Raw genomic sequence first — 19,035 nt, forward strand, 5'->3', positions numbered from 1 at the left:
AGTATATGTGCCCTAGACATCAACTCCTGGGTTCTCTGGGGCCATGTATGGTTTTTTAAGACACTACCAAAGTAAGTGCTAGCTAGAGTTCTGCAGGGCAGGATGGTTTTTCTGTTTTCCAAGCTGCTGTATCTTTGACTCCTAGAATGACATCTGGCCTTTGCTAGACAATAAATATTTGAGTAACTGAGTGAAAAATAAGCAGAAGCAGTGGAAGCAGCTCTTCCCTGACAACCTTCACGTAGGCTTTGCCAGGGAATCTTCTCCACAGCTTATCCCAATTTGTGTGATCATTGTTAACCTGGAATGGACCATTTTTATCAAAATTTCCCAATAAGTTTACCCTCATTAAAAGAGACATAAATGAAATAATTAAGACTTATCTCTCCTCCCCACTGCCACCTGGATAAATATAAAACATGAAAACCTATAAACATCTACTTATATAAACCATATTATTAAACAAGCTACACAGAAAATTGATTGTAAGTTATATATTATGTAACCAAGCTTATGTAAATATAATTGTCTATATAAAGCTGTCAGGAAATAATGTCTCCTAATTATATGCAGCTTGCAAGCTAATTGACTTGAATTCTCTTACCATGGTGACATAGCAATGGAGGCAAAGCAAAAATTTATCATTAACTTAAAGAGTTGTTTACTGAGTAATTGTTTACTAGAAAAGTGCAACTGAACTCTGCAAAGAAGGGCTTCCACCTGTGGGACTGAGAAAGCGTGACAAGGAAGGGACTTTACACTTGGAGGAGAGAGCTGTATGGCTGGGACTCAGCCCCTGTGGTGAGAACAGGGCTGCTGCGGGGGGGAGGGCACACCTGGCTACACATGAAGACACTAGCTGGAGGCTGTTCTGGAACCATGTTAACTGCCCACTGGTGTGGTGTAGACTTAGGGCCCGCTGCACTAGAAGCAGACCCTCCTGATTGAACAAAACCCTTCCTCCTCCTGCCTCCCAGCCTCCCTCCAGTGCCCTCTGCTGGAGAGGCTGGCAAATGAGAAATGAAGCTTGCAGGGACCAGCTCCAACATCCAAAGCTGGGCAAAAAGGGTGTCTGTAGAATTTGGAGGCCAAACTTAGTAACTGACACATCCCCAAAGATATATGGGGTAAAAAAATATATTTCTGGGTTTTATGGGTTCCATCCATGAGCCTGCCACATTCACTGGGCTGTAGACATTTATTCCAACCTCTCTCCATCTCCTGACCTGGTTTTATTTTCTGGCATTGACTGAAACCACTGTTCCCAACCCTGGCTCAATATTAGCATTATCCAATGAGTTTTCACAAAATACTGAGTACTTAGCATCTGTATCTTCAAAATCTCCTCAGGTAATCTAATATGCAGCCAGAGTTGAAAACTTTTGGACTCGTCAGCGATAAGAAGGTTACTACAAAAATAATGTTTTTTGGGTGTTATCGGCCATCTAAGGCTCTCCTGGAGAGGTTCAGGGGTGAGGTAGGTTTGTCCCACCTGAGCAACTCCAGGCAAGCTGTTACTGCACTAACCCTCGATTTCCTTCTCTGTAGAATGAGACATGGAGAGGGATATATGATCTGTCCTAACATTATTATGAACAAAAAATGAGATAATATATGTGAAATATTTAGCATAGTGCTGGTAACTGTTAAGTATTCAATAGGTGATGTTTGTAGTGATAGAGGTATTGGCTATTTTCACTTGCAAAGACTATTTCTGCATGAATTTCACTAAAGGGCTACTTACTGTGACACTTCTGACATAGTATTACAGGGTCCAAAGGGATAAGAGTTCCAAGACTGGTGCCTAAGTATGTATACGTGATTAATTGTTGAATACTAAGTGCATACTAAGCCACTACTAGTCATAATAATATGACATCATATTTATCCTTCATATAGTTTCCAGGATAGTTTCACATTGAAAGTTTACTTTTTTTCCCAATGCATCTTCGTAAGGCTATTTGACTTCATGATGAGAGTAGGTTGTATGGGACCAGCTTTGCGGGTTTTGACCTGTGTGTCTTTCATTTAATAGTGTTGCTATAAACTTCTGGCCCAAGATGGAATAGCTCCTGCTCAGGGTGCCATGTCAGTAACCGAAAACTTAGATAACTTTCATGTCTTTATAAATGTGTTTCTTGAGCAGAAATGCAGCATGCTCAGTCATCCAGTCCCAGACACCATGCCAACTCTGGGCTCTATACTGACTTCCTTGTTCTTTGTTCTTTTTAAAAGATTTTTAATTGATTTTTTTTTGAGAGTGAAAGAGGGAGAGAGAGAAGCATCTATGTGTGAGTGAGACATTGATCAGCTTCTGACTGCACATCCTCTACTGGGGATTGAACCTGCAACCCGGGGAATGTGCCCTGACCAGGAATCCAAATGGCAACAACCTTTTGGTGCATAGGATAACACCCAACTGGCCAGGGCCCTTGTTCTTTATTCTCTATCCTATAAAAGTCTCTTGCTCCATTTTGCAGTTCTCCAAATAAAGACTGACCATTTCATGAAATGTTAAGTAAATATTAGATATAATCTGAAGAAATGGCAAAAGAAAGAGAAAAAAATTGACATTCAAAGCGTTTGTGGCTGTGTGTACTTAAATGGTGTGGACAGTCAGGTAATGGCCCATTTTGTACAAAGATTGAGAGCAAGAAGAAAACATGGTCACTGCTTCTCCCTAAACAAGAAGTGCTATTGCATGAGTATGCTGCAGTAGTGAGGAGAATGGAGTTGTGCATGTGTGTGTTGAGGGCAAGTAGTAGAGAAGGAGAAGAGTGTTGCTAACTTAACTACCTCCTAAAATAAGACAGGTCATGAAAAATGAAGGGATTGTGCTAAACTCAAGAGCACACAACATCTAGAGGCATTCAAATGTCAATATTCAAAGGAATGTGCCAATCCAAAGAAATCCAGTTTCCTGCTAGAATCAGTCTGCGGGGCACCAGGTCCTGACCTTTGGGTTAGGCTCCAGCATCTGTGGGATGATACCTGGGATGCCTACTGATCAACCAGAAAAAACCTGCTTCCTACTTTAGTGGGAAAGCCTTAAAGAAGATTGAATGTGGGGACCAAAGCCCACCTTTAGATTGTCCTGATGAAGCTCCTTGTGATGTCAGACTGCTTTGAATTGTTCAGATTACAGGGCATGAACTTGAGGATCACCCCTAGAATCACCTGGCAGATTGGAAGCGGCGAATTCCTATGACTGAAGGGGATGGAGAATCAGGACTCAAGCTGTGGAAGGCTGAAAAGAGAGGCACAACCTTGGAAGATGGAAGATTTTCTAAATAGGAATTATACATACATACTAAATAGGAATTATACATACTATAATTCCTGTGGAGTAAGCACAGGAATTATAGTATGTATATCCAGAAACCAACCTCTTATAATAGGGTTACTCTTTTTGGTTTTGCTCCCACAATCATGGAAAATAGTCATATGTAATGTCCATCTCAAATTTAAAATTTACGTGTAGCATTTCTTTTAGATAAACAACTTTTCAGAGTGTCTCTCATAACCAAGTATTGAGGTGGAATACAGAATTTAAGAACCAGAGTGTGACAGTAAGTGGAGGCTTCCCTACACTCATGCTATAGCTCCAGGTGTTCCAGAGGGCAACCATCCAGAACTGAGTGGTCGTCCAGAGTGAGGTTGAGAATGATAACAGGCAGCAGCTGCAGCACAGGGTTGAATTCCAAGTCAATATGAAACCTCCTTTCCCTCCGCTCATACACTGAGATTTATAGAGGTAGTGGTTCTCAATCTGTGCATTAAAATCACCTGGGAGGTTTTAAAATGCCCAATGCCAAAGTTGCACCCTGGGACAATTGAATTAGAATCTTTTGGGGATGAGATCCAGGCATCAACATTTTCAAAGCACCCCAGATGCCTCCAATATGCAATCAAACTTGAGAACTGCCAATCTAGGTAACTTTTGTTAGGGAATGCAGGCAGGTTGATGTCTGGGTGTAGCAAGAAAACTGTAGTGTACTGAAGTGAAATGATGTGTTGAAGACCACAAATTACAATTTTGGCCTAATTTTGTTTTCTTTTTTTATGGCCTAATTTTTTTTGACAGGTTTTCAGACTCTGTATCAGAACCACCTTTCTGGAGCTCTTTCCCATTCTTTTGCTAAGGTGACCAGACGTCCCGCTTTTGGCGGAACAGTCCTGATTTTTAACAATTTGTTCCGTGTTCTGCGGCATTTTAAAAAAGTCCTGCCGCAGGATGCGGGACAAATTGTTACAAATCGGGACTGTCCCGCCAAAAGAGGGACGTCTGGTCACCTTATTCTAGAGTTTTACAAAAAAGTTACTTCATGAGAATATATTTGTGAAAGGATTATTTTGGGCTTATAAAAGGATAAGGTAGATGTTTGAGTGGCAGTGCAGAGAAAATATGTCAATGCTGGAGCAGCTGGGAAGCCCATCATCCTGAGGCAGTCAGCTGACCAGGATAGGACTGCACGCCTTCTCCATGCATCTTTAGACTGCTTTTGCTGATCGTCCCTTACAGTGGGATTCAGGGTGGTGCAGAGACATAAAGAACACAGGTGCTCTGAGCTAATTAATTAGAAGGTCCCAGGAGGTAGGCAAAGCAAACAGGATAAAGAACTCACACCTGCTACAGTCTCGAGAATTCCTACAGGGTGACCTGATTAGTTCAGTATTTTTATTTATTTTTGTTTTGAGGTGCTCTGGTTGTAATCCTAGCTTCAACTAAGTCCTTGCTGGTGTTCCCACCAGAAGTCAGCTACCTGCTCTTTAGCTTCCTTCCCCTTCTTAAAAGCAGAGCCAAGATTTGAGTGGAAATTTTACCTTTCCCAACTTTTTTTTTTTTTTGTAAATCAATCTCAGATTTTCAAATCAAACTTACTACAGAACTTTCAGATTCTTGCTAAAGTAATTCTATGGCAAAGAACAGTTTGGACTTGAAGGTGGTATCTCCACAAGAGAAGAGAACGGACTATAACAAAAAAACCTTTGGTTTTGTTAGGGAATGTTGAGAGAGAAAAGAGACTTTCTGTTTCAGTGTGGAGGGAAATACAGGAGGATCCGTCACAAGGAATCCCTCTGAGAGAACAACTCCAAAGAGACACCACGTCACCTGGAAGATGTCCTGAACCAGGTCTCAGGAGTACTGGCCTCTAGCCAGAACCCTGCCACACACCAGCTCCCCGAGGCTCCTCAGCCATAAGTTGGATTCTTCTAACCATTCTCTGTAAAAGTCCCTTCCAGGGCAGTTAAGTCCTCACTTAACCTCGTTGGTAGGTTATTGGAAACTGTAACTTTAATCAAGACCACATATAATGAAACTGATTTTTCTGCAGGCTAAGTGATACAAACAAAAGTCAACTTCCCACAGGTATTTCTGATCATAAAAAAAATCACCAAATTTCTAAAGATCCAAAACACTTCTAATATTAAACACTGAAATAAATGTGAGTTATACATACTTTCAAGAAAGATTAGTAAAAGGAAGTAAGATAATTATTTTCCAACCTGCTTTTTCCAGTTCAGGATCATGGACAGCTGGAGCCTTGTCCTGGCAGCTCAGGTTGCAAGGTGGGGACCCATGCTAGACAGGAGACCTTTTGACCGTAGGGTACACTCACACCCACACCCACTCAGATGAGAACAATTTAGAACGTTCACTAATTCAGCTCAGGTGCGCAGTCTTGGGATGTGGGAGGAAACCTGAGTCCCCAGAGAAAACCCACGCAGATGTGGGGAGAAACTCTACACAGACTGTGGCCCTGCTGGGAATTAATTATTTCCCCTCATCCACATTAAAACAAAACAACATTATTGGAGGATTAAAGGGGGAGCACATGTCTTGTAATAAAGCCATGCTGGAATGTGCTTTATGGTTTCAATTTGGAAAGCTAAACCTATCTATGTTATTTTCATTTATTATGAGAAATATCACTTAACTTGAGTAATTTAGAAATCAAAGTATAGTATGACAAATCATCCAGTACCCATATATGCAGTCAGTGACAGACTGGGACTAGATAGAAAAAAAAAAAAAAGACCATTCATATAAATGTAATGGCTCAAGGGACAGGTTGAGGAGCCAGACCAAGTCTTTATTGCTTGTCTTGACTGTGGGAGGAGCTTAATCACCTTGTAAATAGACCTTCATTACTGTTGTCCATCTAGAACAGTGTTTCCCAAAGTGTGGTATGCATACCCCCAGGGGTACGGGAAGAGTTTGGTGGGGGTACGCGTTGCACCGGAGTTTGGTGGGGATATGCACTGCACCGTGCTTAGCTGCGCCTAATTCTACATTCTCATGAGTACGAGGGGAACTCAGCGTTATGAAAATTATAGAAGGGGTACACATATGTCAAAAGTTTGGGAAACACTGATGTAGAAGATGTATGTGATCAGCTAATTCTTTGAAATACACTGCACACTGGTTAGAATGAGGGCCGTTTTGCTTTCCTGATACTTCTAAACAATGCAAGAATTCATTAAAGAGTAAGACAATTACCAGTTTATATGAAATACAGAGGGCAGAGGGACATGTTAAATATTACCATGGGTCACCACCAGCAAAATCCAACTGTGGAAACCTCTATAAGACAAAAGACTCAATTTCTTTAACAAATACATTTCAAGAAAAAGAAGAGTTAAGGGGTGATCCTATGATTCAAAAGAAATTAAAAAAAATAGCAGCTAATTTTGTGGACCCTATCTGGTTTACAATAAAATAAAAAAAAGCACTTGTAAAACAACACTATATTTGAGACAATTAGATTTTGAGCAGTAACTAGATATTTGCTAGCAAGGAATTATTGCTAAATTTTGATGTTTATAATAATATAGTGGCTTTAAAACAGAGCTCACGCATAGTGAAACATTTACAGATTAAATTACACAATTATGGAATTTGCTCCAAAATAATATAAAAAAGGGGAAATGGATATGGCTGAAATAAGACTGGCATACGTTGATCATTGTTGAAGCTTGGTGATGATTACAAAAGGTTCATCGTACCATTCCATCTATTTTTTTAATATGTTTAAAATTATTCATGCTGAGTAAAAGTAGATGACAATTATGCAGTAAAGAATCTTACAGAAACTAAGAAATTATGTTAAGATCATAATCTTATATTCTCCCCCAATCCTTACCAAGAGATGATAGCATCAGTGAGTTGAAACAGATTCCTAACTCAACTGGATCCATTAGTCCAGATGGACACTGACAACCAGAAACCACTGGAAAGAAGTTTTTCCAAAGAGCATCTTGTTATAACAAGGTTTCCCAAGCCACTGTAAAGAAAGCACAAAGACCCCTCCCCCGGAAAAAAAAAAAAAAAAAAGGAAACAACTCTGATTCTTGATTTTTTTTTTTTACCCTGATAATTTGTGGTAAGTTTCTTTATTTTTTTTGAATATAAAGTGACAGAAATAATTTGCCATTAGAAAAGAGAAAGAATCTGACTATTTACAGCTTTTATACATCACAAAGTTTTTCTGGTTTTTATGTTGTGTCTTTTTTTAAATTCATTTTGATTTTTGTTCCTGCATCATTTGAACAAGTCCAAACTGGAAATCTATACAGCTCACAAAAAAGCCCTCCACCCAAAAGACCCCCCACCCCCACCCAACCCCAATGAGAAACAAGATAAATCAAAAGAAAGAAATCAACTTATTTTGTTTTTTAAAGGTAAGTCATTTGCTTATATATATACTTGTGATTATTTTTTTCAAGTTCAAACACCAAAATCCAAGAGAGAAAGGAAGAAATAAAAAGACCCAGTCATCCGCCCCCTCCCCCCCAACTCCAGAATCTCAATTGATCCCTGCACGTCCAAAATAAGAAATATATATTTACAGAAAACAAAAACAAAACAAACAAACAGAAAAGAACTTGGAGGTGGATGGGCTGGGGATCTGAGAGTTAAGAGGAAGGAGAGCTGGCCCCAGGGAGGGGGTGGGTTATGGGCCTCACAGATCCAGGCAAGTCTGAGCCTTCTGTGTCTTCCCTGGGGAGGATACTACACTGGAAATGGGGAAAGCTCTGAATGGGTCCCCTTTGCCATGTTGCCTAGGGAGGGGTTAGGCTCTGAGTCTGTAACCCAAGCAGCCAATGGATTCCTATTTTGTGGTTTCCATCATTAACCCCTCACACTCACTCATACGTGCACGCACTCACAGGCACACACACATGCACCAATCCTGTGACTAAGTATAATTATGACACTGCTGGAGCACTGTCCCCTATCAAGCAGAGGAAAAGAGATTTGCCATTAGGGACAAAAAAGTTCATTGCTTTCTTCTGTCCCTTCTCTGATCTGCACTGTAACATGCCATCTATTTCCCTGAAATGTTTCTACAAGCATCAGGGCCACTTGGAAGTATGAAGTATGAATGCTGGGGTGGCCATTGGGAAACAAAGCTTCCATGAAGATATTCCCCACTTCTTGTAAATGCCCTTAAAAAACAGGTGCACCCACGGAACTAGGGTGGGAGGCAACCCAAAGAAGGGGAAATCTGAGGCAGAGGCAATGGAAGCCACATTGTTTTCTGCTCACCCTTGAAAGGTTGCATTCCCAGAGATGAGAAAGCAAGAGGGCATGACAACACCATCCCAGGTCAGCTTCCTTTTTCCTTCTTTAATTGACCTCTTTAGTCTTCAGTGTGTGAAGCACAGTATAACCCCTTGAATTAGTTCCAACACAAGAACCAAAGCTCTGGCATGAAACAAGGCAGGATGAACACAACTTAATCTTTTGGGGAAAATGCCAGGTGGGACAGGATGAGGCACATGGACAGAGAAGTTGAGCCAATAGCAGCAGAGGTTGTGGTTAAATTCATGCCCTGTTCTAGATTCTACAGTAGCTTGGAGAAATAGTGCACCAGAAATAGTGGAACAGCTTCTGTCTTTTTTCAAATTATCGATATGAATGCGGTTTCTTTTTAAGGGCACAGGAAAGAAAATAGAATCAGCACACCATCTGTGTCTGAAGTATGTGGAATGTTTCTGGGGTCAGACTCTAGGTTGCTCTTGCTCAATCTCCAAATGCCAACACTGTGGATCTCCCTCCACCCTGCCTCCCTTGGCCAAATTTCTGATTTTTTTTCAGGTTATCCCTAAAAGCCTTCACTTCTTCCCTTTTCATGTAGCCCCACTCAAATTCCTCCCCCACCCAATTCTCTCTTGCCCAAGGCTTTTGAAGACTTTTGATCATTTCCTTATGCTACTGTCCTACTGTTTGTCTCTGTTCCAAAAGAAAATACTAAATAAAAATGATCAGTCAGAGGAAACTTTCATTTAGCAGAACTGGACAGAAGCAAAGCTACCTTTTTATCCTTTTACTTTGATTTTTAAAAAAGATAAACGAGGAAAAAGGTGAACAAAGAATTATGATTTCCCCAAGGAAACTAACTTAGTTGGGAGCCTTGAAAATAGAAAGGACAAGATTTACTGTGCAAATGTGTTCTTTCCAGGGCAAATAATCAAAATGCAGCCTTACCCCATGATCACATTTGCTGACTTCTATGATGTGACCTGCCTCAAATGGCAATAGTATTTTTAGTGGAAGTTAAAAAAAAAATAAACATTAGGACTGAAGAAGAGAGACCTATATTGTGTGTTCTTTTGGTGAGACCCTTCCCTGAGCACTCACAGCCTGACCACCTCAATCTGACAAAGAGATCATCTAACCCAAATGCCCAAAAGTCTTGCCTGGGACAGTCACCATGAGAACTCCAAGACTTTCAGAATATCTCTCATCACTCAGACTACTACTCCCAAGTAACTAGGTACCTCCCCAATCTGTGCTCATTTTCCACCTTTCATGAATTCCCCAAATCTTTCCCTGAAACCAGGGTTCATTAGCCACAATCCTGACAATAGACAATAAATTTTATCTCTTCTCTCACTAAAATGTGGCCCTTCCTTGGGGATCCTATTAAGGGCAGGCATCTCTGTCCCACATTCTCCATGCCACTGGGCCTAGAGGTAGAATAGGCACCTTCCTTGCCACTTTTTGACTATCTTCTCTTCTCTCTTCCTTAAAAATCAAGCCAAAAACAATTCAGCTTTGAAGCATATCAGACTACACTAGTTGCTTCCTTTACTTGAAGCAGTAATTTAGAGATTCCTGTCACTGTCTCAAAACCACTCTCATTATAATTTTCGTTGATTTGATAGTTAGATGAACAACTGTTGTTCCTACATCCTGCCCTCTCAGTTCCTTGGCCTCTGTTCCTTCAATAACCTTTTCCAAAACCTAATCTCAGCCCACACCCCACATTGATCCCAGATTATATCACTACCAATAACTACAACCTCTCCATTATCAAAGCCTTCAGTTATCCCACTCTGTAACCCAGTTTCCACTTTCCAGATTACTCCTTCTGCAACTGGATTCGATAATTTGTGACTCCATCCTGCATCTCAATCAGACTTCATTATTCTCGATTCCCTATTGCTGACTTTGCATTGCCATTAACTCTGTGTCTCTTGCTGCCTTCATTAGATTCACCTGGTTAACCCTCAAACCTGCTTAAATCCAGTTTGCCACACTATCAAAGCAGCTTAAAGTGCCTGAAGAAAAATTTTTAAGTTTCTTTCAAACTCATGACCATAGAAACCTCAAGTAAATGTTTCATGCCACTTAGCATGTCTCTTACATATCCTTTGTCTCTTTACTCTTCTGTTAGATATTTTTATAAGTAATTCATGACCTCCAATATCCATTCCCCAGTACTCAGCCTCAATTGACAAAATACTTTTGTGTTTAACCAAAAAATTATCAATCAAAAAATACATACACCCACTATCACATTTACCAATGCACTTGTATCTGTGCCCAAATATCCTATCTGCCTGCTACCACTTTAGGGAGGGTCCTAAAGACAATCCTTCTACTTGTGCCCTGGATCCTATCCCTCTCATTTCATAAAAAACACCACTCCAGTAGATACCCCTTCTCTTTAAGCATAATTAATTTCCCCTCTCTTTTGGAACATTCTGATCAGTATAAAACAGGTATAATTTATCCCATTAAAAAAAACAAACACAAATCCCTCCTCAGACCTACATCATTTACCATCTACTGTTATTTCTATGTTTCCTTTATACCCAAAACTGAAAGAGTTCCCTATTCATATTGTCTTCACTTTCTGTGCTCTCACTCTTTCTTAAACCCACCCCTTTCATGCTTTTGTCACCAGCAGTCCACTAAACTCTTCCAGGTCATCAATGGAGTGATCTACAGGTTTTCAGATTATCTTATTCTAATCAGTAGAACCTGACTTACCCCTGGCCACTTCTCCCAGTGCAGGTTCCTCCTCATTTCCTGGGGCTCTGAACATCCTGGAAGCTCTCTTCCATCTGCACTCACTCCCTAGATCCAGCCTCATGGCTTCAATACCATCCAAATGCTTATGAATTACAAATTATATCTTCAGGTTCTATCTCTTTCCTAAATTTCAGGTTCATATAGTCAATCAGCATTTCCATTTGGATGCCTGATGGGCATATTTCTATAAGGTTCTCTTTCCCAATCTACTTCACCTGCAGGATTTTTATCTTATTAACGGTGACTCCAAAATTCCAGTAGCTGAGGCCGAAAATTCTAGGGTGATTCTTGATTCTTTTCTTTCTCTTACTTGATAACTAATTCATCAGAAAACCTTTAAAAAAAACATTTCCAGAATTCACCACTTCTCACCATCTCCTTTGTTAGCACCATAGTCATTGACCTGGATTATTGCAGTTGCCTAACTGATCTAACTGCTTTTTCTATTGTCCACCCTCTCACAACATATATTTCAATACAATAGTCACAATGATTCCTTTTAAATGAAAGTCCAGGTTCATATCTCTCTCTACTCAGAACCTTCTAGTGACTTTGCTCTTTGTAGAAAACCAAATATTTACCAGTATTTAGTGTACAAGCCCGATAGGTCAATAACACCTCTCTGACCTCATCTCTCACTTTCTGCCTTCAAATATTGGCCTCCTGGCTCTTCCTCAAGTACTCCAAGCATGGGGCTTGACCGCACAGCCTTTGTAATTATTTTCACTTGAGGAACCTTTCACATAGAAAGCCTCAAGTCTCATTCCCTCATTTCCTTTAAGCCTTGCTCAAACATTACCTTTTCATAGAAGATTTTCCTGTCCACCACATAAAAAGTAACAACCATATATGGTACCCTCCTACTCCTTTAATCTGCCTCATTTTTTCCCCACAGCACTTTGCAGTATCTGACATGAAATATGTTTATTTGTTTATTGTCTATTTCCTTTCAGTATGTAACCTTCATGAGGGCCTGATTGTTCACATATCCTGGCATGGGGTTCCCACTCAGTAAACATCAATGTGTGACTAAGTCATCTCTCCAACACATTCTTATACACTGCAGGCCAAATCTCTCCAAAAGAAGAGTTTCAAGGGAAAGAATTCTGGATATTTAACTGAATATCTAAATGAGGATAGAAATCACTTTCTCTGCTCTCTTATAATTTAAAGATTTAGGTTTATTATTATTTTTTAATCATTAAGAAATGACCTCGAGTCTCAGTCAACAGCTCTCTGAACCTCTTTTTCTGTTGCCTAACTCCCAAATCCTTTGTGGAAACAGTAGAATTTATAGAGACTATGAATGTTTTAGGATTAGTTAATGTTTTAGCTCAGAACATTTGATCTATTGCCCTTCAATAATATTTTATAGCTTATAAGATCATGTCTGAGTCAGTAAATTCCATGTTAATATGTGTAATACTCAGGATGAAATCAATCTGTAAATGTTTATTTGTAATCTAATTGACCCATTCCCTTCCTGAAGTAAATAGCAATCAGATTATAAACTTGGTATTTTCACTGGAGATGGAGAGATATAATTTTGTTTAAAGAGTGTCTTTCTCAGAGGTCACCTAAATTTGTGATCCAAAATCATTCCAAAATTGAGCAAAAGGTTCTACTAACTCTATTCCCCAGATGTGTTTTAATCCCCACAGTGCCCTTGGCTTACCAATTAAAGTGTAATCATAATGGCCTTCTACCCAGAATATTTTTAGCTGGAGAGTATAAATCACTAGGGAGGGGCTGCTCTAAAAGTTTGTAGGCAAGATTTGAAAAAGTTAAGGTGTGATGCTCATCAGTGTCTTCCTGGAAGACAATGCTTCTCTCTAAAGTCAGGCTGTCCCCATTTCCTGAACGGTCATCAGCAGCACATCTCCTTCTGCCAGAGCTGATAGGGAACAACAAACCAACCTCTTACAGAGTAAACCAGAGCATCTGGATGCTAGGGTCATTGTCTCTTTACCCCAAACCATTCTGCCATGGCTTTTCCCTTCCTTGCTTCTAGGTTCTTCTCAACTCCGTGAAGAGCATTCTTTTTAGAACAAAACTTTCTGTCTGCTTGACACTGAATGTGTTTCCTAGTCCACCTTCTTGCTCTCATTGCTACAGAAGACACAATATTAATGGTTAAAGAAAGAATTTGCAACAACAGCTCATTGGGTGAAATACGTTTAGAAATACAGTGGTCTTTGGGCTGTTCTGTCACCAGCATATTCAAACTGGAACTCAAGCCTCTCCCATCCTGCAGGGCCTGTGATTTGAAACAACAAAAAAGAGAAGACAATAACAATCACAAAATGCTTCCATGCACATGACAGGTACCTCTGTCAAGGCTGCGGTGCATACTCTCACAGAAGTTGCTTAATATTCCAGAGCACACCCGTCTCCACTAGCAAAACCGCAGGCTATCACTGGAGGTCACCCACTTCCCCAGCACTTGACCTTGAGTTGAAATATCTGGTAATAAAACCTTTCTTGTGTGCTTATCATTCTTTTTACCTTTTCTGTCTTCCCAAGTTAAAATATAGTGAGAAAATCATGAGAAATTACTACCAAGGGTTTCTTTTAACAATCTAATAGGATAGATGATAATGCAGTTTTATAGGATAATCCCACCTTTATAGGAAAGAAGGTAAGGAGGGGAACCAAGACCTGAAGGGGGACCAGGAGAGCTCCCAAGCAGGCTGTGAGGTGAGAAATTTGGAAGGCTATTCTCAATGATAAAGCTCACATGGGCATTTTGATCTATTTACAATTACAACTATCATTATTTTTGTTCAGCACCAATGACTGAAATTTGTTGTGGAATCATGACTTCCCAGGAGAGGAAAGAGGACAAATGCCTCAAAGAAGAGATGACTCTTGGGGAGAGAATAATAAACCAAAAGACTCTCAAGATTAAATGAAATAAGCTGATTCTATTCATTCTTCATGTCAAACTTTGCCAATAGAACATTTGATTGGTAATGACCAGACTGGATAGATTTCTCCATCATGTGGCAAAGAATACTAAAAAGGAAACAAAGGAAATCACAATACAATCATAACTGCCCCAGAAGATAGTTGTTTTGTTTTTAGTCTCATTTATCTTCTTGTCCACCAGGCCTTACCCAAACAGGATTATACAGATCATTCCTTCATGTAAGCTACAGAAAGCAAGAGGCCAAGGAAATGAAAGGTGCAAGCCAATAACCAAATGAACAAGCTTAGCTTGGGAATGAATCAAAACCATAAAATCAGAGGAATTATATTCTGCCCCCAGGCTATGAGGAGTTTGAGCTCATGTGAAGGCTGCTGCTCAGCAGTGCCATGGGGTCTGATATTGACTTTTTCTAAACCATTCTGCCTTTCCATAAGACACTTAGGGCGCAGCACTAAATGTACTTCAAATGGGAAGGTACCTTCATTTCACATGTGACATTGGCTTTAGCAGTGGCTTCAGTGTTGTGCAGATCAGGATCATTGTGAAACTGTCCCTCCATAATGCTTCCCTAAACTGTTTCCTTGGTAGCTATGCTTGAGACTTGCAGTTTCTATTACCACTGTAGTCTTGAAAAGTAAGCACAAGAGCTCTGTCATTTTCATTAAACGACTCTCTGTTATTTTATGCCCTAGGGTTCCCATGAATCCTGTGATTTCCTTCTCCAAAGATAGCTATAGCATAACGGAGTGGTCATCTCGGAGGACAGATGCTCCAAAGGCTCTCAGCTGTTGGCCCTCTTACTTGTTATCAAGGAGCGTTGTGATCCAAGTATTTGTGATCACAAATGAAGCTACCCTAGGTCAAGATAGAATATCCCTGCCCCTCTCTCTTAGCTTACTATATCATCATGATTTCATGTGGCCTACTAGGAGGAAAAAAGGAGAGAAATATTTGTAATTGGCCTGATTCTAAACTTTGAGCTTAAAGAGGTTTCTAGTAGCCCCTCTGACACAATTCCCAGGCATGGAAATAAAACTTAACTCTTCACTTTGCCCATATCCTCTCCTGAAGCCAGGCTTCTGAACCAGGCTCTGGGAATGATTACACTATGCAGTTGATAGTATAGAAGTCTCTCCACTCACCCATTTAAGGATTTTTCCATCTTCCTACTTCCTCTCCTATCTTCCCTCTACGAACAGGATGAAATGAAAAAAAATTCTACGTTAAGCTAGGACACTTAGAGCTCTTTCACTGTTCTTAGGATCAGCAGAATCTCTAAAGAGAATGTTCTATGAAACAAACTAAAGTCACTGAACTCTTTGGAAAGACTGATGATTACTTCTCCAGCTTGATACCATTTGTCAGCAAACAGGTAGAGTACTAGAAAAAGTGGTTATAGGATTCCCTGGTCCTTGGGTGCTTAAAGAAATCACCATTTTAATCTTGGGGTAAAATCCAGATGTCATAAGAATCCTCAGGAGATCTTAATAAATCTTTATAATACCCATAACTCCGTTCCTTCAGGTTTTAGGCAAGCAATAATTATTGTTTCTGGGGGATATAGATCACTCCTTCTGGAATTCATTTGTATAATATGTGACTCTTCCTAATATTTATATTTATGCTACCAGAACTAACTTATGCCTTAATACTAGAATCTAACTTGTGGTGTTAGAACTTGACTCAATTACATAACAGTCCTCAGAAAATGAATCTAGGGAATACTCTCTAGAGGTGGCCCTCCTCACTCTGGCCTGACCCAAACTACTGACACCTTTAGAGTATCAGGACATTCTTTGCCCACATTCCTGAAGGCTGCCTTCCCCATGGGACACTCTGGAAGAAATCATCTTAGTTTTTCTTGAGCTTTTATTTGTGTGAGTTACATGCTACATAAAAAGTTTTTAATAATAAATAATTTTCCACAATGTCTTACCCCACAAAATTAAAAAATACTTGTTATTTGGCCTTCAACCTCTCTTTATTATAGAAACTTTTCTATCCCTTATGGTTTTCAAAGCTCTTGTTTTGTTCTTAACTTGGTTCTGTAGACTCAAATGAAGTGTGTGTGTGTGTGTGTGTGTGTGTGTGTGTGTGTGTATGTATGGGTCTGTGAAGAAGACAAATTTCCATGGGAAAGATTTGGATAAATCAACATCAAGTTAGATGCTGAATACTTAGGGTAGGGTGGACAATTCAGGCACCATTACTCAGTGGGCGAGGCTGAGTTGAAAAGTCAGAGGAGTTTTGGTTCTGCCAAGAATTTCCTATATAGCCTGCCAAGAATAACCTATTTAATCATCAAATTTTGCTGTGCTCCAACTTTCCTATATGTAAAATTAAAAGATGATAACATTTCTCTGCCAAAGGAGGCCATTTGATGGTTATGGTAAATTATTCCACATCCACATATCAATTGATTTAATTTATATACCATAGGCTCAAAGTGGTGGAGGCCTACATGGGCTGCTGGTGATTCTAGAAACTCCATCCTTCACGAATGCAGATTCAGCTACAAACTGCCATAGTTCAGGGCCTTTTATATGGGAAGTAAGCTAAAACTATTTAAGGAATGACCCCTCAAAACATCCCTTAGTTTTCTACTCCTTTTTGGGGGTAGAAAATGTGCTCCATTTCTTGTGCCTGCTACCAAGAAATAACCCATATAGCTTTCCTGATCATTGAAAGTGTCTAGGAGTCTCAGGAGCAATCAGTAGCAATGTTGTTCTATTTTCTGGGACCCAAAGTACCCAGTCTTGTACAGCAAGCTCTGTCCTCTGTCATTAAAACATGGGAATGCTGATTGTACCAGACTTGTTGGGCTTTGGTTTAGAAACATTAAAGTAGCCAGTCTTGCACATTTTCAAGCTCTGTGCTCTTTCAGCTTCTCATCCTAATAGTGATGTATGTGTGTGTATGTGTGTGTGTGTGTGTGTGTGTGTGTCTTTTGAGGGTGAGCTGAATACCTCAAGACTCTTAAGTTGAGAAACAGTAATAAGAGAAGTCAAAGAGATGACAAGTAAATGAGGAAAAACACAGCTGTAAGTGCCCTGGTTGACTTCCAATTGTATTCACACCAAAGAAAAGAGTATTTTTACAATGTTGTGTTTTTATCAGTAAGAGTTCTACCTGGATGTTTCTCTAGCCTCCTTATTTCCTGCCAATGTGACTTTTTGATATTTTCCTTGCTCCTGACCCTGGGAGAGAAAAAAAAAAACCTACTGAATCACCTAAAGTACATATCACCATTCCCACCCCACTGAGGACATATCTCTTCACCCTTGCTCACGGTGTTGTCAAGAAGAGATATGAGCACACATGGATCTGAATGTGTCTAAGCAAGGTGACTGTCTATCTCTAGGAAGACTAACTTCTGCTCCACCATCCTCCCAGCACTGATTCATGAACCTGACATCTGAAGACCACACAGATTCCAGAGCAAAGCAGGGACAGTTGGCACAACAAGTAGGTTGGTCCATCACAAACAAAATGCTCCCTTCACATAAAGCCTGGCTATTTCTGTCAACCCTGTAGGTGTTGGTGATCCACAGGCAAGACAGGGCAGAAGAAAAAAAGAGTAGCTCAATGAAGTATAATATGTCTGCCCAGTTCTAAATGAACACTTTTATCTACCAAGAATGTGTCCCTGTTACTCCATAAAGTGATTGAAATGGGCAATTTGAGATCTATTTGTTAGGGATGTGTGTGTGTGTGTGTGTGTGTGTGTGTGTGTGTTTTGGGGAGACGTACAAGCATGAGAGAGCTCATGGCAAAGAGATCAAATTAGGTGAAATAATTGTGTTGTTTGGGTGAATTTGTGGAAACAATTTATAAGTTATGATAGCACAACTCAAGGAGAGGCAGTGTAATGGCCTGGTCTCTGGTTTGCAGATGGTTCTTATGTCACAACTAAAGGGAGCTTTAGTATAGCCCTTGATTTAAAAAGAAATGTTCAATTACAATTAAAGTGTGAGTGACATTGGGAGTTAACTACACAAACTGTTCTGAATATGATAGAAGTTTCAGGTAGGTGTTTTTATTTTTTTTATTTTTTAAACACTCCCTCTGGAAACAGGTAATATCCGTATCTAAGAAAAGCAGATAGTGCAGGCCATTCATATTCCAGTGATCACATGTCCTGAAGCTGCACGTCTATCAGATCTGAGAGACATGCTCCTCTCCAAGCATCTGAAAAGCTCCTTATACCTAACCTTTAATCAGTATCCTCCATGGTCTCTCCCTCTGTCACTTACTTTGTTTGCATACATGTATTCCAAGTACACTCTACTAACCAAAAGACTGCTTAGAAAAATATAGAAACATGGAAAAATATGTAACATGGAAATGTAGGCATGTGACGTACTGCTGTGATTGCAGTTAGGTGTAGAAATAGAGAGGTAACTTCAGAGGGATTCATCCTTAGATTTTTACTTCAGATCAAGTATCCTGAGGTTAAAATAAAGTGATCCCTTTTCAATTATAATTTATAATATCAAATATTTACTAGTGCCCTCCATATATAAGATGCTCTGGTAGGTGCTAAGGAGATAAAAAGATAACTAAATATATGATCCCTGACTACAGGTTGCTTATAATCTAGTCTAGTAAGGGAGATGAGATGTAGAACCAAATGACTACCAAATTAAGATGGCCTGTGATAGTTGCTATTAGAGAGATACAATTAAAGTGTTATCAGCGTTCAAAATGTACCTACATTGTTCCTGGATAAGAGATGAAGAAAAGTGAATATAGTGGTCTATTTGTTCTTTGAAGATTTTTA

This window comes from Pipistrellus kuhlii, unplaced genomic scaffold (assembly GCF_014108245.1).
Source record: "Pipistrellus kuhlii isolate mPipKuh1 unplaced genomic scaffold, mPipKuh1.p scaffold_m20_p_3, whole genome shotgun sequence".
In the NCBI taxonomy this organism is placed as follows: Eukaryota; Metazoa; Chordata; class Mammalia; order Chiroptera; family Vespertilionidae; genus Pipistrellus; species Pipistrellus kuhlii.